Source organism: Lithobates pipiens, unplaced genomic scaffold, assembly GCF_037356315.1.
Source record: "Lithobates pipiens isolate NorthernLeopardFrog02 unplaced genomic scaffold, aLitPip1_a1.2 Scaffold_16, whole genome shotgun sequence".
Classification (NCBI taxonomy): domain Eukaryota; kingdom Metazoa; phylum Chordata; class Amphibia; order Anura; family Ranidae; genus Lithobates; species Lithobates pipiens.
The window spans coordinates 180,856,403-180,883,193 of record NW_027507748.1 but is presented as its reverse complement, the minus strand read 5'-3'; positions in this window follow the sequence as shown (position 1 = coordinate 180,883,193).

Sequence of the window (26,791 nt, the reverse complement as noted above, 5' to 3'; positions counted from 1 at the left end):
AGGAGAAAAGCTGACCCAATTGACACTTTCATAGACAGTGCTCTCATGAAATAGAAAAAAGGAAATGCTCCCATAGCGTGATACCGTAAAAAAACTTTTAATCACACATAAGAAGATCCTCTTAAGTTACATTCACATTTAAAAACTTGTAACCATGCCAAATAAGTCAAGCCACAGCACACTTTAACACAGCTGATTGCCAAAGCATTGGTGATTTTAGCGGACCCAGGGTATGCGAGACACACTCTTTAAATCTCTCACTGCTCCTTGGCCTTGCCAGCACCTTGGTGAAGATAGACGTGAGCCGTCCGATGGTTCCTCTCACTTTCAGTTACCTAGTAGCCACGCCCCGACATTTTTCATCATTCACTTGACTTAATCATGGGGTTGGCTACTAGGCAGGACATAAGACTTTTGATTCCTGCCACAGCCAGATCACTTAGTAAGAAATGCCTGTGCGCTTGCGCACTAACTGTGTCTGCTATCACATCAATGCCTCAGCTTACACTGATTACTATTCACAGTTCTTCTAACAATAAAACAATTATATCCTATATTCAAGCAGCATACAATGAGCAACATAGGCAGCACCACCCCTTTATTATATTACTGCAAACCCCGCTGTCAGATGATTTAAATTTTAATTTTAAACTCTGTGAGCGGAAGAAACAACCCATACACCTGCCGATCTCCATCGATTGTCATAGGAGTACAATATATCATTGTAGCTTCTCACACTCACAGATCAACATAATACTGCATCAAAGGATATGCACATTTTAAAATAATATAAATAAAAGCGGTAATTTCTTATAAAACCTCTCTTTCCTTACAAAAATATATGAACAAGCAGATTAGAGCCACAAATGATTCACCAGTTCTATAAATCATTGGATGATCAAGGAACATTATTTTAACCCATCCTAGTCAAATCATTATAATATGAACTAGTGAGTCTTACATCTGACCACTCCCCCTAAAGAATATATAATATATCCATGTGCAAAAAAATGTATATATATTTAAATCTATGAAGAAGAATATATATTTAATATGACAAAATATGAAATGTGTTTAGTGATAAATAAAGAAATAAATAAAAATAAATGTAAAAATAAAAATAGAAATAAAAAATGAAAATAAAAATAAAAATGAAAGTGAAAAAAAAATTATGGAAATTAAAAAAAATATTAAATAAAATTGAAGAATCATAAAAATATATATAAAAATAAAAGTAAAAATAAAAATAAATATAAGTAAAAATATGTGAATAAAATTAATATTAATAAAAATCCAAAAATATGTGCAACTATAGACCAGAAATGTATCCCTAATCTCAAAACATATGTGCCAACATCAAGTGTGCAAAAAACGTATACAATAATTGTCAATACTCAATAACTCCAGAATATATACAAAAATATATAATATATTCCAATTCAAGGATCTACACCTATTCAGACTAAAATAAAACCAATCTAGATAAACAAATTGCTTATAAAGCAATTTGGATCTACCTCAATGTTCATTCCCCTTGGAGAGAGGCACTTCATCAAAAATATCCACCGGGTATCCCTCTGTGACAAGTCCCTAACCCGGTTGGACCCCCTCCAAGAGGGGTGAACATGATCAATTCCACAAAATTGGAGTAGACTTGGGTCTTGTTGGTGATGTTCCTTAAAATGTAAAGAAACACTGTGGTATTGGAACCCCTCCCGGATGTTTGCTAAATGTTCCAAGATGTGCACCCTTAGTAAACGCTTAGTGCGTCCCACATAAAACATTCCACAAGGGCACCATAACAGATACATCACATGAGACATATTGCACGTCATGAACTCCCTAATCTCAAATCTTTCCCCTTCTCTGTTTGTAATACTTGTAACCCCCCTATTGATTTGACTCACTGTTCTACAGCACACACATCTCCTACACGAGTAGAAACCTCTCAGGTCATGCGAAATGGTTTGTCTCATAGGTGGATCTAATATTTTTTTCACTATTCTATCTCTTATGTTTGGCGTGCGTCTATAAATACATTTTGGAGTGCTTTGCAGCACTCCTCTAGATGTTTATCTCTACAGAGGATATGCCAATATTTCCCAAATATCTGTTCAATGTCCCTGTACTGTTGATGAAAACCTGAAATGAACCCCCATTGATGTTAGTTATTATCAGGTACTCTTACCCTCTCTTCTAGACATTTGTCCCTTGGAATCGCCCCTACCTCAGAAATAACCTTATCCAAAAAATGGGCCTCATAACCCTTTTGTAGAAATCTATCCTTTAGAATCTGGGATTGTGCCCTATATTCCTGAAGCTCTGTACAATTGCGCCTAACTCTCAAAAATTGTCCCTTCGGGATGTTCCTAATCCAGGAAGGTTGATTTCCACTGTTGATTGACAGATAGCTGTTTCTATCTGTATTTTTAAAGAACACTGTCGTCACAAGTCTAGTTCCATTTCTTTCTATTTTTAAATCTAGAAAGTTAACCGAAGTTTGGCTGACAACATGATCTAACTTGATGTTACAAGTGTTGTCATTAATTTTTTTCAGAAATTCCATAACTGATGCCTCCGTCCCTTCCCAGATAAACACGAGGTCATCGTCATCGATGAACTTCCAGTAAAATTTCAATTGGGTGTGTTTCCCCCTAAATACCATCCTGTCCTCCCACTCTGCCATGAACAGGTTGGCGAGGTTCGGGGCAAATTTTGCTCCCATAGCCACGGCCAACCTGCTGGGAGTAGAAGGACCTACCGTACCAGAAATAATTATGTGGCATGCAAAACTCAATGCATGGCCCAAAAACACCTTCTGGACATTTGGTACTGTATGTAATCCCTTCTACACAAGGCCCAATTAAGGGCCAATGCCGCATCCTGATGCTGGATGATGGTGTAGAGGGAGGCTACATCTGCCGTGACAAGATATACTTCAGCAGAAGAAGACAAGGTTAACCCCTCCAAGGCTTTTAGCTGGTCAGTGGTGTCCCTCAAATAGGCTCTAGTGACCTTTACGCTTGGCTGGAGGAATCGATCCAAGTACTCTCCCAGCCTCGCAGTAACAGACCCTATGCCATTTACAATGGGTCAAGCTGGGGGAGTGGTAGCATTTTTATGAATCTTGGGTAGAGTGTAGATAATAGGGATTCTACACACACTGGGAACCAGGTACCTTCTCTCTCTCTCTTTTTTTTTTTTTACTTTACATTTTTATTTCTATTTATTTCTTTATTTATCACTACACACATTTCATATTTTGTCATATTAAATATATATTCTTCTTCATAGATTTAAATATATGTACATTTTTTTGCACATGGATATATTATATATTCATTAGGGGGAGTGGTCAGATGTAAGACTCACTAGTTCATATTATGATAATTATTTGACTAGGATGGGTTAAAATAATGTTCCTTGATCATCCCTTGATATCTGGAGTTATTGAGTATTGACAATTATTGTAGAAGTTTTTTGCACACTTGATGTCGGCACATATGTTTTGAGATTAGGGATACATTTCTGGTCTATAATTGCACATATTTTTGGATTTTTATTAATATTAATTTTATTCACATACTTTTACTTATATTTATTTTTATTTTTACTTTTATTTTTATATATATTTTTATGATTCTTCAATTTTATTTAAGATTTTTTTTTTTAATTTTCATAATTTTTTTTTCACTTTCATTTTTATTTTTATTTTCACTTTTTATTTCTATTTTTATTTTTATTTTTACATTTATTTTTATTTATTTCTTTATTTATCACTACACACATTTCATATTTTGTCATATTAAATATATATTCTTCTTCATAGATTTAAATATATATAAAAATTTTTGCACATGGATACATTATATATTCTTTAGGGGGAGTGGTCAGATGTAAGACTCACTAGTTCATATTATAATGATTTGACTAGGATGGGTTAAAATAATGTTCCTTGATCATCCAATGATTTATAGAACTGGTGAATCATTTGTGGCTCTAATCTGCTTGTTCATATATTTTTGTAAGGAAAGAGAGGTTTTATAAGAAAATACCGCTTTTATTTAGGTTATTTTAAAATTTGCATATCCTTTGATGTAGTATTATGTTGATCTGTGAGAAGCTACAATGATATATTGTACTCCCATGACAACCGATGGAGATCGTCAGGTGTATGGGTTGTTTCTCCCGCTCACAGAGTTTAAAATTAAAATGAAAATTATCTGACAGCAGGGTTTGCAGTAATATAATAAAGGGGTGATGCTGCCTCTGTATGCTGCTTGAACATAGGATATCATTTTTTTATTGTTAGAAGAACTGTGAATAGTAATCAGTGTAAGCTGAGGCATTGATGTGATAGCAGACACAGTTAGTGCGCAAGTGCACAGACATTTCTTACTAAGCGATCTGGCTGTGGTGGGAATCAAAAGTCTTACATCCTGCCTAGTAGCCAACCCCATGATTAAGTCAAGTGAATGATGAAACATGTCGGGGCGTGGCTACTAGGTAACTGAGAGTGAGAGGAACCATCGGACGGCTCACGTCTATCTTCATCAAGGTGCTGGCAAGATCAAGGAGCTGTGAGAGATTTAAAGAGTGTGTCTCGCATACCCTGGGTCCACTAAAATCACCAATGCTTTGGCAATCAGCTGTGTTAAAGTGTGCTGTGGCTTGACTTATTTGGCATGGTTACAAATTTTTAAATGTGAGTGTAACTTAAGAGGATCTTCTTATGTGTAATTAAAAGTTTTTTTTACGGCATCACGCTATGGGAGCATTTCCTTTTTTCTATTTCATGAAAGCACTGTCTATGAAAGTGTCAATTGGGTCAGCTTTTCTCCCGCTGAAGTGAAGGATTGTATGTCTGTCATCCACATCCCTGCAAAAAGGGTTTGGAAAGCGCTTTTCTGCCAAATACGTTGAGTGTGAGGCTGATTTAGCCGGTGAGTTAATTCACATAAGGGGGAGAGGAATCACATTTCACAGCGGTGTGGTGAAGGAAAGGCGGTTTGAGAGAGAAAAAAACACTGATCAATATTGCTTGTTAAAGTGAAATATGTTTTGGAGACTCATGGACTTTTGCAACATTGTATGAACACTGCATATGCTCTGCAATACTCCCTGAGGAGTGTTTAAATGTATAGTGTGAACTATCACTTATTCACTGGGTTATTTATTTTTATTTAATGTTTATTTACTATTAATAATTTATTTATTTTTTATTTATATATACAATTTTTTTGAGCTATATCTGATGCACTTTGTAGTATAATATTTAGTGGTGTAATAGTCAGTTGGTTTAGCGCCACGTGTTTCAATTATTTATAATAGGAACAAATACACAGAAATTACACATTGTTTTAAGTGGCTGCTTAGTAGGGAAGGGTTCTTTTGCTGGAAGCGCAATAGTAAATACACAGGTGAAAGGGCATTAGTGAGTGTATTATTAATTTGCATATTTAATACCATATTAAATCCATCTATACCCATTTTCCAGTTTGAAAAATTCTCTTAAATTTGAACCACAGAGGAGTATTGGGAGATAAAATAAGGAAGGTATCTGGAACCTGCTTGAAACTAAGACTGAATATTTTCCCAGGTAGGTATAAAACTTCCACTTCCATAACTAAAGTAATCATACTCCTGTACAACAGATTTGTAAGTGTTTCATACCACATGGTTATAGCTGCCTCCACAGCTGTAGCTGCATTATTAATTTGGGGAAACATCTGCCAGTGTAAGTTGTTCAATTGGGATGCAAAATAGTATAGATGTAAATCTGGGAGTACTAAACCACATCTAGTAGTCAGTAATTGAAAAGTTGCATCTAAGAAGATGAGGAGACTCATAAAAAGGGAATTTACAGTTTAAAAAATTGTTTTGAAGTGTATAATGGGGCATTAGACATAATAAATGAGAATTTAGGCAAGAACATAATCTTAAACAACTTGAATCTGTCCATGAGAGTTAGTGGCAAGTCTTTCCATTTCAAAACTTTATCTTTGAAATTCCTAACTACTGGAATCAGATTATTAGTAGTAAATCGTGTATCAGGGCTGGATTCAGCCCTTCCTTCTTTGAGCTGGCCACTCAGCTGTCGGCTAATTGCCAGCTCCTATCTCTCCACAGTGACTCCCCTGTTGATGATATACTGCTTGTCAGTCCTGCCTACTTAAGCCATCCAGCCCAGATGATCTCTGCCGAATTTTGGCTATGTTTTGACTATGTTTGTTCTTTTTACTTTAATTATTAAACAAGTGTGATTTAACTGTACTTCTGTCTCGGTCTGATTCATGGTTTCTGACAGAGGGCGAAGGCCATGAATTTAGAAGATGCAGTCAATTTACTTGTTGGTAATATTTTTTCAGATTGGATGAGCAGGATCACCACATGGATTAGTTTGCCATTGCATTACAAACATTCTTGAGCCTCGCGGCTCACCTAGAATCTCCCACTGTGGCTGCTCCGGTACAACCTATGTTGCAGGCCATACCTGCTGCTGCTCCAGTCTTTATGCAGGCACCCACTTTGAGTATTACCTCTATAAGAGGCATGTCTAGTTCTGCTCCACTTCTCCAGCGATTTGGGGGTGATCCAGTCCATTGCAGAGGGTTTCTCAACCAGGTTGAGATATGCTTTGAGATGCTGCCCCAGGCATTTCCCATGGGCAGAAGCAAAGTAGGTTTTGTGATATCTTTGCTTTCTAAGAGAGCCTTGGCCTGGGCAAACCCTCTATGGGAGACGCAAAAACCTGTGGTCTTGAGTTACCCTGTTTGTGGGCTCTGTTAAAAGGGTATTTGATGTTCGTGCATGCTTTGCTTCTGCTGCCAAGTGCCTTATGTCCATCAAACAGAGTATGTGAACTCTTGCAGATTACGCCATTAAATTCCATGCTCTGACAGCAGAGGTTGCTTGGACCCTCGTGGCTGTTTTTTGTCATGGTCTCTCGGATACTATCAAGGATGAGATAGCAGCCTGAGATATACTCACTGAGCTGTAGAAGTTGATCAATTTTGCCATCCTCGTTGAATCCAGAGTGAGAGAAAGACTCTCTTTTAAGGAGTGCTTGTGGAAGTCTTCTGTACATTTGTCTCCAAGCTTTGCAGTCCCATCCTTGCCTCCCTAACCTCCCATGCATCCTGCTACCGAGTCAGTCAGGGAAGATGAACACATGCACTTGGGCTTTATATGTCTCTCTGCAGATGAGAAAACCCTTAGGAAGAGGGAGAGATTGTGCCTTTATTGTGGCCAGGCAGCCGTACATATTGATAACATTTGTAAGAACATTTTTCAGCATGACTTTTGATTGACAGGTAATCTAGTCAGTGTAGACATACATTCCAGGATGAGATAGCTCAAACGAATAAGCAAATATAACTTACACACCTGGGCAGGAGTTAACAACAACTAGAGACACCTGGATGGATCTGTTGACAAGAATACCCTAAGTTTTCAAGATAATGGAAAGGGAAACAACAAAAAGGGGGGGGGGGGAAGGATAACATAAGAAAGAAAACATACTTTGATGAAGTGGAAGGAGAGGGGGGGGCACCATGGCTGATGCTGAGACAGATTGGTATATGATATATGAGTCTTCACATTATTGGTAGGTAGGGAGAGGATCCTTTGCGAATAGTTGCTTCTGAGGTGGCTTGAAGTATAGATAGGATGCATCCATTTGGAGCTAAGGATCACTGGTTGTGTGATTCCCAGCGGGGGTGGGGGGTCCTGGTCCTCTGGTTTTGACAGTAGGGGTTCGTAATATGAGAACGAGAATTGATCGAAGGTGGCTAAATCTCCTGGAGGGAGGGTGGAGAACATGAAGGTTTGCTACTTGGAAAAGAAGTGAGCTCTGGATTTATCCTGTTTGAAGTCGGTGTTGAGGCGATCCTCAAATATTAAAAGAAGGAGCTCTTGTTTGATTTGAGTGGTAGAAGGACAATGAGATGTAGTCCAGTTTTTGAGGATAGATCTCCGTGCAATGAGGAGACAGATCAGGGCCCAGTCTTTGTCTTTGTTGGAGGAGATTCCGGTGGAGTTTCCAGAGCTATGTAAACTTGTAGTTTGGGACCATGGCAAAAGTTGGGAGTCCCAGTGGCCGAAGATAAGAAGCAGGGGGTTCTTAGGTAGCTTTAGTAGGGTAACTTTGAAAATTTAGGATAGGACTTGATCCCAGAAGGTGGGGATGTATGAGCATGACCAGAAGCAGTGGGTCAGGGACGGCCTCAGTTGGTGATAGAGGGGGCAGGAAGCTTTGGTCTGCTCCATTTTGGAAGGTAGGAGGGGTGTGTGGGCTCGATGAGTAATCTTTGGTTGCGATTCTCTCCACATTTCATTGGGAGTTAAACGATGTACATTATTGAGGCCTTACAGAATTTTGGCTACAAGGTCTGGTTCTGGAAAGTCTTTACCCCAGCTGGCCACAAATGATGATGTTAAGGGGAAGTGGATTCATGTAGAAGGGGTTTATAGATGTCTGATATTTTGTAGGAGCCATCTAGGATCATTTGGTCCGTGATGTTTGGTTTGAATCTCTTATGGTCCTCTTTGCAGGCATGATTTAAGAAGCTGATGCATTGTCTAAAATGGAAGGCATGGGTTTGGGGAAGCAAGAAAGTTTCAGCTATGGTCACCCTGTGACCATGTCACATAAGGAAGAGAATTTTGTGAGGCCTTTTACTTGCCAGACGGTGAAGGGTTTGTATTCCAGTCCGGGGGGAAAGCAAGGGTTGCCTTGTATTGATAGGTGTCTACACATGAAGGGTGGAAGCTTGAGAATTTTCCTGGCTTCTCTCCAGGTGACAGTCGTGTCCCTCAGTAGGAGGTTGTGTTGGTAGGTAGGGGGTATTGATTTCCATTTGCAGTGGAGAAGGGCCACTAGGGAGTATGGGTGGGCCATTTCGGGTTCCATAAGGTAGTTGGAATAGCAGGAGGATTGAGCTATCCAGTCCAGTATAGTTCTCAATAGACATGCCAAGTTATAAGTTCTAACATTTAGGAGACTGATACCCCCTTCGCGCCTGGGAATATATAGTTTCTTTAAGGCTATACAAGGTCTTTTGTTTTGCCATAGGAATTTTGAGATGGCTGAATTAAGACGTTTGACATCTTTGTGTTGCTAAAGTAGGAGAATGGTTTGCATTGGGTATATAGTCTGGTAAAACTGACCATTTTGATCAGGTGGCCTCTTCCCAGGAGGGGGGCAGATCCATCCAGTTAGTTAATTCCTTAGATACTTTTGTGATCAGTGGAGGGTAATTGAGATGATATAATGAGGAAGGTAGTTTCCTTATTTTAATTCCTAGGAAGGTAATGTGAGACATGGCCAGTGAAAAGATAGAGTGGTGAGCCCTGGGGGGGGGGGGGGGGGTGATGGAAAGATCGCCTATGGGAAGAATTTCACTTTTACCATAGTTGTTGAGGAGGCCCGAGCATAATTTAAACTTGCCGGAAATCTTTTTGATTGTGGAGGGGTTAGCTGAGAATATAAGGACATCGTCCGCAAAGAGGGAAGTGCGTAGATCATGTTTGCCAATTTTAATGCCATGTAAGAAGGCTGATTGGATCCGGTATCTGGATAAGGGTTAAAGTGCAATGTTAAAGAGGAGTGGGGATAAGAGGCAGCCTTGCCGTGTACCCTTGTGGAGGTGAAAATTGTCTGAGAGTAGGCCCACTGCCACCAACCTAGCTGTAGAGGCTGTGTACATAGTGTCGATAAGATGGCAGAAAGGGCCGGTGAATCCCATTTTTCATAAGGCCAGTGAGAGCCAAGCAAAGCTAACATTATCAAAGGCTTTCTCTGCATCTAAGGTGATGATAGCATAATCTTCGCCTGGGTTATGTTTAGCATGCTCTAGGGCCAACATAACTTTACGAATATTCAGGGTGGCAGTTCTGCCTTTTACAAAGCCAGATTGGGCGGGGTGAATTAGAAAGGGGATAATGTCGGCAAGTCTAGTGGCGACGATCTTGGATAGGATTTTGCCATCCAGATTCAGTAGCGAGATGGGTCTATATGAACCTGGTTCAAGCGGGTCTTTGCCCTTCTTAGAGAGTAGCTTAATAATGGCCTGTTTCCCCGTTGGAAGATAATTGCCACCAGAGCAAATGACGTTTGTAAACCTTGTGGAGTGTGGGTTCTGTAATATTTTGTAGGGTTTTGTAGAATTTGCACGTAAATCCATCTGGGCCGGAGGCCTTAGAGGGGGTCAGGTTGTGGATAGTGTTTGAGATTTCAGAGAGAGAGACAGGAACATTAAGAGCCTCTAATTGTAGGGGAGTGATGGTGGGTTGGTCCACGACTGGGCTGTTAGTTTGTCTATGGGGTCAGGAGCGTATATTGATGAGTAAAATTGAAGCATGGTTTTGTTTATTGCTTGTGGCGTGGAGTTTATGGTGCTGGTGGTGTCACGTAAAGAGGTGATGTGTGTTGGGCGGAGAGAACCATTACAAAGCCTGGCTAGTAGCTTTCCTGCTTTATTTCCAAATGTGTGTAGCGTGGCGTCTAAGTGTGCCTTTTTGGTAAGCTCAAGGGTGTCTGCACAGGCTGTATCTTGGCTGACTGCCATTCATTTCTATTGTCAGGGAAGCCTTTGGTGGTTAGGGAACGTTGTGCTTGATGTAGACTGGAGCTGGCTAGTTTGTACTTTGTTAAAGTGTTCCTTTTAAAGGAGGTGGCATAGGAGATGATCCGACTCAATGAGGTATGCTTTTCAGGCATCCCAGAAAAGGTTCAGATCTTCGGAGTGGGGAGCATTGGTGGTGGAATATTCGGTTCAATATTTTTCCATGAATTTCTGGAAGTCAGCGTTGTAGTGGAGGTAGGAGGGAAAATGCCCAATTTTGGGATGGGGAGGTAAATCCAAGTTGTCAAGTGACACTCCGATTGGAGCGTGGTCAGAAATAGCAATGTCATGGATGTCTGCACCGGATAACATGGGAATAAGGTTATCGGAGCCAAAGAAGTAGTTGATCCTAGTAAGGACATTATGTAGCCGGTGTAGAAAGTGAATTCTCTATCAATTGGGTGAGAGAGGTGCTATAGGTCTTGGAGGTGGAGTGAATCCATGGTGGAAGCGAAATGAGTGGGGATGAGGGGAACGAGTCCCAGCCTGGGGTGTTTGGGGGAAGACCTGTCATCAGTCTGGTGTAGGACATCATTGAAGTCTCCTCAGATTAAGTGTGGGACTTGAGTATTGCTGAAAAGCCATGTAGTAAGTTCACTATAGAACTGTTTGCTGGGATTATTGGGACTATAAACGGAGATTAAGATTATTAAGTCCTTGGATCCTATTTTGATATGTGCTGAGAGAAGACATCCCTGGCTGTCTGTATTTAAGGAAAGGACTGTGCATGGGAGGTTTTTGTGAATCCGCAGAACTCCTGCTTTGTGTCCTATAGCGTCTGAGCCTAAGACTGTGCCTACCCACAGCTTTTTCATACGGTGAAAGTCAGGGGACAGTAGGTGAGTTTCCTGGAGTAGGACGATGTCCGTATTAAGTCTTTTAAGGTTTATGAGAATTTTCATTCTTTTGTTAGGCCACTTTCATATTGGATGGTTTGAGAAAGGGATTTGGGCTGAGGCTGTAGATCTAACAAGGTGTAGATGATGCTGTGCGGTAATTGCTGTATTAGGAGGAAGGATACTGGTCTCCTGGTAGGCGTGTGGTGTGAGTTAGTCTAATATTGTGCATGAGCCCCGTAATAGGTTTAGGAGGGGGGGGGGGGGGGGTTGTGGGGGGAAACCTGAAAACAAAACAAATCAAACATTTGTGTGGACTTCTCTTTTTTCCGCATGGGGTCACTGTGTAGGTCAGCTCCCCCTACAGGACCCTGCTAATGAGGTTTTTGAGCGCCCAGTTCCAGAGAGAGATGGGATTGTGCAGCTGCCTTGGGTCATGCAAGAAAAAAGGGGGAGATAGAGGACGTTACACAGTGAGGCCAGGAGGAGAGGTAAAGCATGGTTGAACAACATATAACAGCAAGTAATATAATAACTGACTGTATAAACATAAGGCATGGTAACCTTAGAGACAAATCATAGAGGTTGTAACAGATAAAGCTGGTGCCAGATAAAATTAGGAAAGGAGAGGTCTTGACCTAAAAGGCATAAACAAAATAGGGTCAGACCTGAGGTGATGCATCGTATGCGACCTTGAAAGAATGGGTAGCAAAAAACTTTCAGTGAGGTGTGGCACAGTGGTGCTGATCTGAAGCTGAGGGTCTAAAGCATTTAAGAGAGTCTATTCGAGGGCTCATTTGGTCCAAGGAGCCATTGAGTGGAGCGACTTTAGATGGAGTGTGGGGATGCGGTTCTGCGTGCAAGGGCTGGATGAAAGCTTCTGCTTCAGATGGGTCTTAGAAGGACAGTTGTTGTCCATTTGGGGTCTTGAGATGGAGGTTAGCTGGGAACCCCAATGTAAATTTGATTTGGTGTTTAAAGAGTTAAAAAAAAGTGTAATATTCCTTTAAATTTCGTACCTGGGGGGTGTCTATAGTATGCTTGTGAAGGGGCGCATGTTTCCCGTGCTTAGAACTGTCCCTGCACAAAGTGTTATTTCGCAAGGAAAAAAAGTATTTTAAAATCACTTTCCATTGTCGGCTCCCGTAATACAGAGAACACTCAATGAGTGTTCTCTGTATTAGCCGACAATTCATTCATTGATAAAAAAAAAAAAAAAAAGCTTGGGGGTTCCCCAAAATTCAATTACCGGGCCCTTCAGGTCTGGTATGGATATTAAGGGTAACCCAATGTCAAATTTAAAAAAAGATTTACGTGGGGGCCCCCCTAAATATCCATACCAGACCCTTCAGGTCTGGTATGTATATTAAGGGGAACCTTGCATCAAATTTTTAAAAAAATTTGACGTGGGGTCCCCCTAAAAATCCATACCAGACCCTTTATCCGAGCACGCAACCTGTCAGGCCACAGGAAAATAGGAGGGGACGAGAGAGTGCCCCCCTCCTGAAGCCATGGGCTTCCCCAGTGACGTATGGGTGACCCCGCCCCCCTCTGATGTAACGCACCTGGAGACAGAAGACGGATGTATGGACAGCGCTGGACTAAAAATGGTGCTTTGAGTGGTCACAGACCCCCAAAGCATACTCCCAATGTTGAGGGCATGTGGCCTGGTATGGTTCAGGAGGGAGGGGGTGCTCTCTCGTCCCCCTCTCTTTTCCTGCGGCCTGCCAGGTTGCGTGCTCGGATAAAGGGTCTGGTATGGACTTTTAGGGGGACCCCACGTCAATTTTTTTTTAAATTTGATTCAGGGTTCCCCTTAATATCCATACCAGACCTGAAGGGCTTGGTAATTGAATTTAGGGGAACCCCCACGCTTTTTTTTCTTTTTTTACATCAATGAATGAATTGTCGGCTAATACGGAGAACACTCATTGAGTGTTCTCTGTATTACGGGAGCCAACAATGGAAAGTGATTTTAAAATACTTTTTTCCTTGCGAAATGACACTTTGTGCAGGGACAGTTCTAAGCACGGGAAACATGCGCCCCTTCACAGGCATACTATAGACACCCCCCAGGTACGAAATTTAAAGCGGGAGTCAGCTGTTTTTCTCGATCGTCTCTCGGGTGCTGCCGCCGCCATCTTGGGTATGGGGTTTAGGAAGTGGAGCCTTGCGGCTTCATTTCCCGGTTCCCTACTGCGCATGCGCGAGTCGCGCTGCGCAATAAGGATGGTCCCCGCTGTCTCTGAGATCTGTGTGTTTCCCAGCAGATAGCGGGGGACCTTCGGAAAGGGGTGTAGATTCTACGGAAAGGGGCGTACCTTCTGCAGATATCTATGCCGGAAGTGGGCGCAGATACCTGTACTGTACAGGTATCTGCACCCCCCTCCCCCCTGAAAGGTGCCAATTGTGGCGAGGGGGGGAGGGTTCCAATGAGCGGAAGCTCCACTTTAGGGTGGACCTCCGCTTTAAAGGAATATTACACTTTTATTGTTTCATTTTAATCATTATTAAAATCACTGCTCCTTAAAAAAACTGCAATTTTTAAAACTTTTTTTGCATTGATCCATGTCCCCTGGGGCAGGGCCCAGGTCCCCAAACACTTTTTAGAACAGTAGCTTGCATATTAGCCTTTAAAATTAGCACTTTAGATTGTGAACGTTCGAGTCACATAGACTTTAATAGGGTTCTAAAGTTCACACGAAGTTTAGGTCTGTTCGCAGGTTCTGGTGCGAACCGAACAGGGGGGTGTTCGGCTCATCCTTACTGCTGTCTCCTAAATGGTGTAGAGTAGAGGCGTGTGGAGAGGTGTCCTGGGAAACAGATGCAGGTGGGGATGATACATGTGAGGATGAGGTATGTGAGGTGGGGTGGGAGGCAGCCGCTTACCTCCATATTCACCGCCTGAGTAACAGCTAAAGGCTCCATGTAGGCCGAGACAAGAGCCTAGATTTGCGGAAGGGCCGGCGGCACAGTCAGGACCGTTTGAGAGAGGGAGACGCTTTTCTCCACAAACGGGTCCATCAGTGGGGGGGGTGTTACCCAGAAGGGGCTGAGGGTGATTTGGGCATTTCAGGCTGTTTTTTAAGCCATTTTTGGGTTCTGCTGCGGGAGCCGAGGAGAGAAGCAATCACTCCATGCGGCACCGCAACTGGTAGTGAGGTCACTTTTTAAAGTCTTGTCCTACCCATCCACAACGCACAACGTGACACACAAACTTTGAGGTCCTGTCACAGACAGACCTTAGGTGGTGCTGTTTCGCCCCCAGTTAGCCAAAAGGATAAGTCCCTGGTTTCTGTTACCCTTTTTTGAGCTGAGTCGTCCATCGAGATACAGGCTCTAATCGACTCTGGGGCGGCAGGCTTGTTCACTGATGTTGCCTTTGTATCGAAGCACTGGATTCCGCTGAAGCTGCACGACACTCCACTTGCTATTGAGGCTCTTGATGGGAGACCTCTACAGCCTGCCCATATGACTCATGAGACTGTTCTGTTGTCCATGCCCGTAGGGGCCCTTCACCATGAGATAATCCAATTCCAAGTTATTTTCTCCCCTAAGTTTCCGCTGGTTATTGGTTATCCTTGGTTATAGAGGCACAACCCCTCTTTTGATTGGCTCCGTGCTGAGGTTCTCTCTTGGTCACCACAATGCAGTGAGACATGCTTCCAGAAGATAGCCAATGTCCTGTGCACCTGTTCGCTCTCCTCCCTGCCAGAGAAGTACCGCGATTTTAGCGATGTCTTTGACCAACGTCAAGCTAGTACTTTGCCTCCACACCGGTTTGTATGATTGCACAATTGACCTTCAACCTGGTGCCATACCCCCTCATGGCCGGGTTTACCCTCTGTCTGTCTTGGAGAATAAGGCCATGGAGGAGTATGTTGCAGATGCACTTTCTCAAGCTTTCATCCACAAATCCTCATCTCCTGCTGATGCTGGTTTTTTCTTTGTGAAGAAGAGTGGTGAACTGAAACCTTGTATTGATTATATGGGTCTCAATCATTTCACGATTAAGAAAGCCTATCCGATTCCATTAATTACGGAGTTATTTGACTGCCTCGAGGGAACAACCATTTTCGCGAAGCTTGATTTGAGAGGTTCATACAATCTTGTAGGGATTAAGGAGGGCGAAAAGTGGAAAACTGCATTTAATACCAGAACAGGCCATTATGAGTACCTCGTAAAGTCTTGTGGCTTTGCATCCTTGTGGCTACTTTTCCAAGAAATTGCCACCTGCCGAGTACAATTACGAGACAGAGAGCTGTTAGAGATCATTTTAGCCCTGAAAGAATGGAGACATTTCCTTGAAGGTACCACTGTGATGGTTCTCATTCTAACAAACCATAACCAATCTCACATCTTGTCTGAGGCTAAACGCCTCTCTCCCAGAAGGGTGTGATGGGTTCTTTTCTTGTCTAGTTTCAATTACATTGTCTCATTCTTACCTGGTACTACGAATGTAAGGGTTGATGCTTTGTCATGACAATTTTCCTCCACTTCCAAGATGTAGTCAGTTCCAGTTCCTGTGTTTCCTTCTGATCATATTCTGGCTACAGTTCACATCAGTCTCACTTCTCCTTGACAAAATTCTTGATGCTCAGGTCCATCCTCCTCCTGAGAAACTTTGTGACTGCTAGTTTGTCCCAGAGAGTCTCTGTACTGCCATGCTCCAGACTTATCATTCTCCTAAGGCTGCTGGCCACCCTGGGAAGAATCAACTCTTTTTGGCCATTTCCCAACAATTCTGGTGGCCTAGTCTATGTGCTGATGTAACCGCCTTCACAGCTGCCTGCTTCTTGTGTGCTCAGAGTAAGACTCCACGACACCTTCCAGTGGGCCTCCTACAACCCATTCCCAATGAAGAGAGGCCCTGGACCCACCTGTCTATGGATTTCATTGTGGAGTTACCCAACTCCCAGGGCAACACAGTTATCCTTATGGTGGTTGACCAGTTCTCAAAAATGTCTCATTGCATTCCAGTTAAGAAGTTGCCCACTTTTTAGGAACTGGCTTCCATTTTTGCTTGGGAGATCTTTTGCTTACATGGGCTACCTAAGGGGATTGTCTCGGATAGGAGCAGTCAGTTTGTGTCCCGGTTCTGGCAAGCCTTTTGTGTACTGTTGGGAATTCAGCTTGCTTTCTCCTTTGCGTATCACCTGCAGTCTAATGGAGCTGAAAAACAAGCCAATCAGTCCTTGGAAACATTCCTACATTGCTATATTTATTTATTTCGGGTACTTATATAGTGCTGTCAAATTACGCATCGCTTTGCACATACATTGTACATTTACATCAGTCCCTACTCTCAAGAAGCTTACACTCTAAGATCCGTAACTCATTCCTTCATACATACTAGGGACAATTTAGATCCAATTGACCTACCAGCATGCCTTTGGAATACCCAGAGGAAACGCACACAGGCACAGGGAGAGCATGCAAACTCCAGGCAGGTAGTGTTGTGGTTGGGATTTCTTACTGCTAAGTGAAAGTGCTATCCACTACACTACTGTGCCACCCTATATTGCTGACCATCATAACAACTGGTCAGACATCTTACCATGAGCGGAGTTTGCTTACAATATTGCCTTCAATTCTGCTTCCCGATTGTCCCAGTTTATGGCAAACTATGGTTTCCAACCTTCCATGTTTCCTGACTCATTTGTTCCACAGAGTATTCCTGCATTCGAGGCGCATCTCCGTGGCCTTCGCTCCACTTGGGCACAAGTCCAGGAGGCTTTGTGACATGCTAATGATAGGGACAAACTCCATGCTGACTGCAGACGCCTGCCTGCGCCTTCCTACCAGGTTGGGGACAGGGTCTGGCTGTCATCTTGCAACCTCCGTCTTTGCGTTCCCTTTCTGAAGTTTATTGGGCCTTTCCGTATTCTTCACAGGATTAACCCAGTGGCTTACGCATTAGACCTTCCTTATAATATGCGTATCTCAAATGTATTTCATATCGCCTTATTAAAAACTTTGGCCTGCAACCGCTTTGCCACCTCGGGGCCTCGTCCTCACCCTGTACAGGTTGAGAACCATGAGGAGTATGAAGTACAGTCGATCGTTGACTCCCGTAGGTTCATACAGTACCTGGTGCATTGGAAATGGTACGGTCCGGAGGAACTCTCTTGGGTCTCATCCTCGGACATACATGCTCCTGTCCTCCACCATGATTTACACAGATGTTTTCCCTTCAAGCCTGGTGGTCTTCCGAGGGTGAGGTGTCATTGAGGAGGGGGTACTGTCAGGGCTGGGTTCAGCCCTTCCTTCTCTGAGGTGGCCGCTCAGCTGTTGGCTAATTGCCAGCTCCTATCTCTGCACATTGACTTCAATGACTACTCTAGGAGGTGATTTGTTAAAATAATTGAAGTATGCTTTAGACATCCAATTGCATGCAATTAAAATGTCATATCTTTTCAAATGTTCATGCACATGAGCGATTATTTGAATAAAAGACCACTCAGCACTTCAGATTAGTAAATCAGTTCCTAATTATCATTACTTAGTGAAAAAGCTATGTACATTGTATGTTTAGTTTGTAAATCAGTGGCCTCTAAACTGCGGCCCGGGCTCTGGGTGTGGCTCTTTGCTTGCCTATATCCGGCCCCAGGAACACTACTCCCAGTTATACCAAGAAGAGGGCACAATTCCTTACACTGACACCAGTGATGTGGCACTATTCCTCACACTGATACCAACGATGAGGTAACATTATTCCCACTGACACTAATGATGGTGCACTATTCCTCCCAACTGACACAATGGGGCACATTTCCTTCCACTGGCACCAATGATTGGGGTATAATTCGTTCCACTGATACCAATGATGCGGCACTATTCCTCCCACAATGGTGGAGCATTGTTTACTCCCATTGATGACAGGGCATTTTTCACTCACGCAGACACACACCGCCCTGCTCAACCCCTCCCAAGTGCAAATAATTGTAGATATGGGCTTCATCTAGGTTGTCATTTCTCACAAAACATTGATGGTTTTTTAAAACTATTTTAACATATTTAAACACTGTTAAATGAAGCCAATGTTTGTTAAAAATAAACATAAGCTTGAAATTCCTACACAGTGTTAAAGATTGCAGAAGACACTGCATAAAATAAAGCAAGCTAATAAACAGATACACTCTTTCAAATTTAAACTATGATTTCTGATCAAATTAGTTAACTGTTTTGTAATTTAGTTAAATAAACACTTATTGCACAGATACAGATTGTATACTGTGTTTGCAAAGCACACTTTGAGTTTAAAAAAAAAAAACAAGAATTGCCTTTATGTTTTCTGGTAAGTTGTCCTAATCCATTAATCAAGTGACTCTCTCACTGTAGGATCAGTTGTTCTCAAAAATACAATGTAAAAAAAAAAATACAGTGGTCTGTGTGTTGAAACACCACAACTTCACTTTTTCCTAGTCATGATAATTATTTGATACATCGGGTGATTTGAAAACCTGCTGCCCCTATTGCATGCTGATGTTCCTCACGTTGGCTTGTGCATCCTGTAGTGGTTTACAAGCCAATGGGAGGAACCACAGTGTGTGGAGCTGGAGCATTTATACTACACTCCTATAAGTGTGTAATACCTGATGGAGCAGGTATTCTACAAACCCAGAAAGATTTTTTATCTGTGCTAGAAATGGTGGTGGTGGTGGTGGTGTGGTGGTGGTGGGGGGGGGGGTTGAACTTGTCTTTGAGTCATTCAGGCATTCTGTTTCAAGTGATAAGTTAGAATAACTTCCAGTATATTGATATTTGTGTCATTAAAATGTATAAGCCAAAATTCCAACAAAAAGAGAGGATATGTATGCAAATGTTTAACACAAAGGCTCACATGGTTATACAACAGGAAAAATATGAATTTTGATTTCATAGTTGCATGGTGTGCATTATAGATTATCTTCTATATGCTGATTTTCATTCAATGTGTTTCTTGGAACAAGGTCCACTATCCAAGAATTAAGTTCAGATAAAGCAAGGAAGATAATGTTATGATAAAGACACATTTATTCATGCATACATGCATTATTTATTCATTCTATATAGTTAAACACTAAAATACAGACCTCATGTAATGGAACATGATAAATTATTCAATAACATATCTTTGCAATATTCTTCCATAGAATTGAACTCACATCACATCCACCTGAAAAAAAGAGCCTCTGCATGAGGTCACCCTGAGCTATAGGAGTTTAATGGCACCCCAGTCTTAGTCTGTAGGTTCAATATTGAGTTGGCCCACCCTTGCAGCTATAAAGAAGCTTCAATTCTTAGGAATGGGAAGGCTGTCTACTAGGTTTAGGGGTGTGTTTATGGGAATATTTTACAATTTTTCCAGCAGCGCATTTGTGAAGTCAGGCCCTGATGTTAGACAAGAAGGCCTGGCTCACAGTCTCCACTGTAATTCCTCCCCAAGGTGTTCTATCAGGTTTAGGCTAGGACTCTGTGCAGGCCAGTCAAGTTCATCCACCCCAAACTCACTCATCCATGTCTTTATGGACCTTGCTTGGACAGCAGGCCCTGGGTCATCAGACTGGGCAGCAGGCAGAGGACCATCAAGCTGAGCAGCAAGCAGAGGATCATCAAGCTGGGCAGAAGGCAGAGGGCCATCAAGCTGAACCACAGGCAGAGGACCATCAGGCTGGGCAGCAGGCAAAGGGCCATCAGGCTGGGCAGCAGGCAGAGGGCCATCAGGCTTGGCAGCAGGCAGAGGGCCATCAGGCTTGGCAGCAGGCAGAGGGCCATCAGGCTTGGGAGCAGGCAGAGGTCCATCAGGCTTGGCAGCAGGAAGAGGACCATCAGGCTGGGCAGCAGGCAGAGGGCCGAGTGGGTCATCAGGTTCAGAACCGTCAGAGGTAGGCCTAACCCCATTGGCACTCGTAGAGGCAGGCTTGAGCAGATCATCTGGTGCGAAGGTAGACGAGCAGATCGTCTGGCGTGGAGGCAGATTGGAGCAGATGGTGTGGCATGGAGGCAGACTGGAGCAGATCGCTGGCATGGGGGTAGACTGGAGCAGATCGTCTGGCATAGAGGCAGACTGGAGCAGATTGTCTGGCCTGGAGGCATACTTGAGCAGATCATCTGGTATGTAAACAGACTGGAGCAGATCATCTGGTGTGGAAGCAGATTGGAGCAGATCATCTGGTGTGGAGGCAGACTGGAGCAGATCATCTGGTTTAGAAGCAGACTGGAGCAGACCATCTGGTGTGGAGGCAGATTGGAGCAGATCGGTTGGCTTTGAAGCAGGAACAGATAGTGACAAGATTGTACAAGTTGGAAAAAATGTCTGTTTGGGTTTAGCCACTGAAGTTAGCAGGGGGTGCAGCTAATGGAAGAGAAGATGGTGAAAAAGATGGAGCAGTTACTAAGGAGTATTTCTGTGCGATTGATGCAGGCAGTGGAGAAGAGGTCATCTTCAATGAGTTAAAGGTGGGTGCAGTAAGTGGAAACAGGGTACTGACATATAGTTGGTATAGTTGGTAGTAGGATATACTGATATATCAAAGAGATACTTGAGAAGGTCTAGCATCAGGAATGGGTTGGTGCAAGCTGACAGAGGCTAAGTGCAATATATCGGATTATGCTTGTAGCAATAGTTGAACAAGATTCAGTTTACAGTCTGCTTGTATGACAAGTGACTGCACCGTGTTAATACAGAAGGGGGTAGAAAATCCATCACTTCCTTTAGGACTACTGGACAAAGCCAATTTCGCACAGACTGGAATCAATGTCTGAACATCACTAAACATCTGGCCCTGATAAACTAGGGAATAAGCAAGACAGATGCATTCTAGCAGCTGTTGTCTGGCCCACTCCTTCCATATCTGGCAGTAGTATTATTTGTCCTCTGTCACTAACAAAGAAAGGTATATAACCTCCTCAGAATGCATCTTGCCATAAACAACAGCAGAGCCAAGATGGCTTCCCTGTGCTGCCACTTCTGGTCAGGACTGGCCTTGGTATTATGTCAGGAACAGGTGTGACCAGAAATGTGTGGACTGCCACAGAGAATATCAGGCACTAGTAAGCGTAAAATAATATAATTTATTTAAAAATAAGTAAATAACATAAATGTAAATGCACTTCCAGTATACTAAAACGGTATAAATCAAACCAGATAACCAAATAATGATACACAATAGACATGGGCACCGTCAATAAATGTGTTTCTTTCTGTTCCGTTACAGTTCGTATTAAAATTAAATTGTACTTCGTATTTCGTGTCCGAAATTCCGTTACGAATTGTTGTTAGGTTTGTTAACTTGTACGAACATTCGTTACGATGAATTTAAAGGCAAAAATATACCTCAATATGACAGTCGATGCTGATGGAAGTTTGGTTTTTATCCGAAATGCGAAATTCCGTTGAAGAATTTCCTATCCGAAATACGAATTTTCGTTAAATGAGGGGCTCCCACCATCCCTGTGCTGACTTCCTCCTTCGGATTCGTAAACAAAAGTTCATATTTCGTACAGAATTCGGACGCATGGCAATTCCTATTTCGGATCCTCCTGAACGTACGAATTTAGGGAAATTCGTACGAATTTGAGATTCGTACGAAACGGACATGTCCAATACACAATGAACAACTGCCCAAACCAAGTATATACAGAAAGCAGGATAAGGGAAGCATAGATGTAACAGAGCCATGTTCATTAAGCAAAGGGAGGTGGGAGCTGGGAGATTAAGCAAAGGGAGCTCGGAACAAGACAGGAGAGGGGGAGGGTAACAGGAAAGCAGGTCAGAAGGGACCAGGCTGCAGGGTTGGGATCAGGGTCCAGGATCAGGCTGCAGGAACACAGGAACGCAAGTCAGGGCCACATGGAGACAAAGTTCAAGCATAGACAGGGTTTAAATACACTTTCTGCAACCATCATCAGGTGATGACTGATTACATGAGAGGATGTGAGCTTCTGGCTGCTGAGGGACATCCTCTGGTGGACTTCGGAACTGCAGCCTATAGATCTGTGAGCCACAGTGCCATCAGCAGGTAAACCCTTTCCTGACACCGGGTGCAATTAGAGGCAAGGAAGGATAAAGAGCCAAAAGGTCCCAATTCAGACTTTACAGGCAAGATGGATGAGAGTATAATAAAATTAATACTTTATTAACAATGAATCACAACAAATAGGTCAAGTAAAAAAGAATTAAAAACATATAGTAAATATGTGATGGTCATACATGTCTAATGTAAATAGAAGATTGACACCAAATGAACGGCAGTGAGCCCCTGTGCTTCAACACATTTCACCATTTCATTTCGTCAGGACACACTTGAGGGTAGTTGAAAAGAACAGGTCTCACTTTGGGTAGTTGAAGTTGAAAGCAACAGGCAGCCTTTTTTTGCTCCCGGGGGAGACACTGAACTATATGCTATTGTTGTTTGTGTAAATACACCAGTGAAGTCCATGTAGTCATACTCATTGTGGGCAGATACAGGAGAGTCCGGTGAATCCAGTTTTAAAGGGACACATATGTTTGTCCATGTGGATTACCGTTTGAGCCCCTGATATTACAGATGGGAACATTGTATTTTTCACCCTTTCCCCTCCTGCTACTTTTCTTTCAAGGATTTGGATCTTTACGCCCTTTTTTACTCTCCCCGGAGAAATATATGAGCTAATACCTATACATATATCTTCATGCCATCAGCCCGATATACGGTTGCTGGCACCAATAAGAATTTGCCTCCTGCTCTATATGGTGATTCTCTGCTGATCACCTAGGAGACCTCCATGTGGAGATAATCTGATAATCTCCTGTCGACAAGTAAGACCTGTTCCTTTCAACTACCCCCAAGTGTTTCCTGACAAAGCGAAATAGTGAAACACGTTAATACAGAAGGGCTCACTGCCGTTAATTTGGTGTCAACCTTTTGTTTACATTAGACATGTATGACCATCATATGTTTACTGTATGTTTTAAATTCTTTTTCACTTGACCTGTTTGTTGTGATTCATTGTTAATAAAGTATTAATTTTTTTATTGTAATATTTGGGGGTTATTTTAGCTTAAAGGTAGAGCTTACCAGTGAGCTGAGTCCACGCCAGATATGCCGTTTTAAGGGCTTGTAGGCCCACTTTTATTAAAGAAAGAAAAGTCTGATAACAAAATAGTTGCCCACACAGGGGTTTCAGCTTTCCACAGCAATAATGTAAGTAGAACCAAAAATACCAAGCCACCTGGCTCTCTTTAGCAGCACTGCTTCTCAGACTAATGCTGCAGCCCTCTCGGCTCTGTAACCGAGTTCCTGTACACCCAGTACCTCAGCACTCTTTAACAGCTTCTCTTTCAGCCCACAAGCTTGGACCCTCTGTCTACTCTGACAGACCGACCTGTGCAGACATGCACACTTCTTCTCCCTTACTCGCCTGGACTCCTCGGGAGGGTGGAGCCCAGAACCATGGTGTTGGCTTTGTTTTAAGCCCAAGACCCACCTGTGCAATCATCCAGCCAGACTGCTGGCTGGTCCCAAAACCCGGTCCCAGGATTGGAGATTCCGTACTACCACATATCCCCCCCCCCTTTGTTTCGACCCAGAGGGCGGAACACCCAAGTTACTTTTGGCACCTCTGTGCCAGATACCATTTACAGAAGTACCCTCCTGTCCAACCTCGCTTCTCCTAACGGGGAACTCCACCCAATGCCTCCTTTGGTGTCTCCCTCTAAGCCTTACTGTCACTCTGCTATGAGCTTTGATGCAACCTTCCCAACTTTTCTTCCGAGTGCATTTCCATAAGCACTTCCTCTCCTGAAATCTTAATGGGTTCCCGTTGGTCTTTCTACCAACCCTTCTGCCTCCACGCTTCAGGTTCCCAGGTTTCCCCAAAACTTTCTCAGCAGTACTGTTCTGAGACTGTAGGGGGCCTATTTCTATAGTGTTTAGAATGGAAACCCACCTCTTATTTCTGGTACCTGACTCAGCAGTCACTAATTGATTACCAGGTTTACCTGTACCTTTGGGCACCACATCATCATGTACCATTAACACATTATTTGGTTCATCATTGACAGACATATTCAAACCAACATTAGACCTCTCAATGTTGCACATGTCACCAATGCCTTTTTTTTTCAAAATTTGCTAGGGCAGAGTCTGCAGAGGGCACACATACCAGAGGAACCTCACAGGACGCCACCTCCCCTGGGTTCACCCACTCTGCAGGCAGCTGTCCTACCACTTGACCCGTTCTGATGCTACCTGTATTTTTATCCACCAGAACAGGCCAGCTCTCGTCTGATCCACATACAATTTTTACCATGCTCCTTGTCCATTCCCCTGTCCCAGGGACCTTATTAGGTTTGTCACCTAAACCAACCGTTGGACTGGGGACCCCAGTCTCTTTAACCATCTTTGTTTGAGCCCTGGTCAGGATCTCTGCTGCTTTCAGGTCCACACATGGCCCTTCCACCTCATGTGGTTTTTCTACTGGTGCAGTATACACGCCCTTCACCAACTGACCAGCACCACACTGGACCATAGCAGCAGAAATGCTTCCCATCTGGCTGTTAGGAGGTGTAACCACAGGCAATTTAGGCTTATTTTCAACTTCTCCAACGTCTGTCTCAAATATTTCTTCTGGATCTAATCTAGCAGCATACGTAGCGGCAACTTTTAACAAAAGTAGCAAATTTAGGAATAAACCATTCCTGTCCTGTTTTACTTTGCTCTGTACAGCCTGCCATACAGTGCTCCACCTAGTGGTACTGCGCAGTACCAGCCCATCAGACTGTGGAGGAGACACACTAGTATAGATTGGCTGTACATCCCAAAGTTCAAGCATCTCTTTTAATGCTTCGGTTAATAACCAGGCCCTTGACTCCAGACCTAAGGCCTTCCTGGGGATTTTCATGACACTGGGGCTGCAGAGAGACTCACTTGCTGAGACTTGAAAAGTTGCAATGGTTAACGGAACCTCCTCCCGGTTGGAGGTAAACACAGCCTGGTGCTCCACCAGAGCGCTGCCAATTGCTGGACTCATACCCAACTTCTCAGGCTCAGCATCAGTGAAGTGCTCCAGAACATTACCAGTGACGTCACGTTGCCACTCCATGGCAACCTCAGTTTTGCGGGTCACGGACAATGTCTCTGCTGTGCCCTTATTTGGTTCATCCTGCTCACCAGGGTTAACTTCTGCAGCAGCCACCGCGCCCTCAGGTACAGGCTGTTCTGCAGCCCCTCCTGCTGGCCCAGCAGAAACCGTGTCCACCTTATCTTTGTGCATAAAAGCCTTATCTATCAGGGAGATAAGATTTTTGCTCCAACTATCCCAATCTGTTGTATGTGCGCTCCCTTCTGCGGTACTCCTCAGCACCAATCCATCTGCCCAAGGAGACACATAAGAACAGACTGGCTTAGTTGCAGACTCATAACACCAGTCATTGTAAATCACGTCAGACTGTGGTAGCACAGGTTGCAATACACCATATTCACCACCTTTCTCAGCTGGCATTTCATAAGCCTCACACACCTTTGCATTTTTCACAGGTTGTGTTAATCCACCATTTACCTGCACATTTTTAGTACTAGCAGCTTGCACTAACACATTACCATTACACGGTACAGTTCCATTCTGTCCCACCAGAGTGACATCGCAGTTGTCCAGGGCAACCTCTGACTCCAACACATGAAGTTCCCTGGAGATTTCTGTGGACAACTGTGCTGTCTTACCACCAGTTGCTACAGGCAACGGCCCATTTTTGATAACCCCAGGTTCTTTCAGAGCAAAAGTTTTCCCAACAGCATTAAACTTTTCATTAACAGTAACACTTATAGCATTTTTCGCATTTGTAGGCTGTCCTAGCCCATGGTCAACTTGAGCCTGATAGTCATTAGACACAACACTTTTAGTCATCAACACAGGTTCTATTTGGATTTTAACCCTTGCATTCCCACTATATAGGGAAAAGTCATTCTCAAGTGCACATTCAGTGGCCCCACTAACTGGGGTCACTCTCACATCGTCATGGACAGTCTCGTAACCAGTCCTTTTATACATGAAATCAGCAGTTCCAGCCATCATTTCATTAAAGACAGTCTTACCCATCGCAGTAGTTGGGGTCACCATCTTCATTTGAGTACGTCGTCTTATGCACCAGTCCTCTGCTGCACTTTTACTGGCCAACTCCTCCTGGGGGCCATGGGATGAAACTACAGCAGGCATCTCCCACCGTTTAGCACCCCCTGCAGGCACAACAGGAAACTTCTTGTTGCTAGGGGTGACTGCAAACATATTTTCACCGGAATCTGGGCCTACAGACAAAACTTTCTCAGCAACATTATCTCCAGCCGTATTCCACAACCTAGGGCAAGAAAA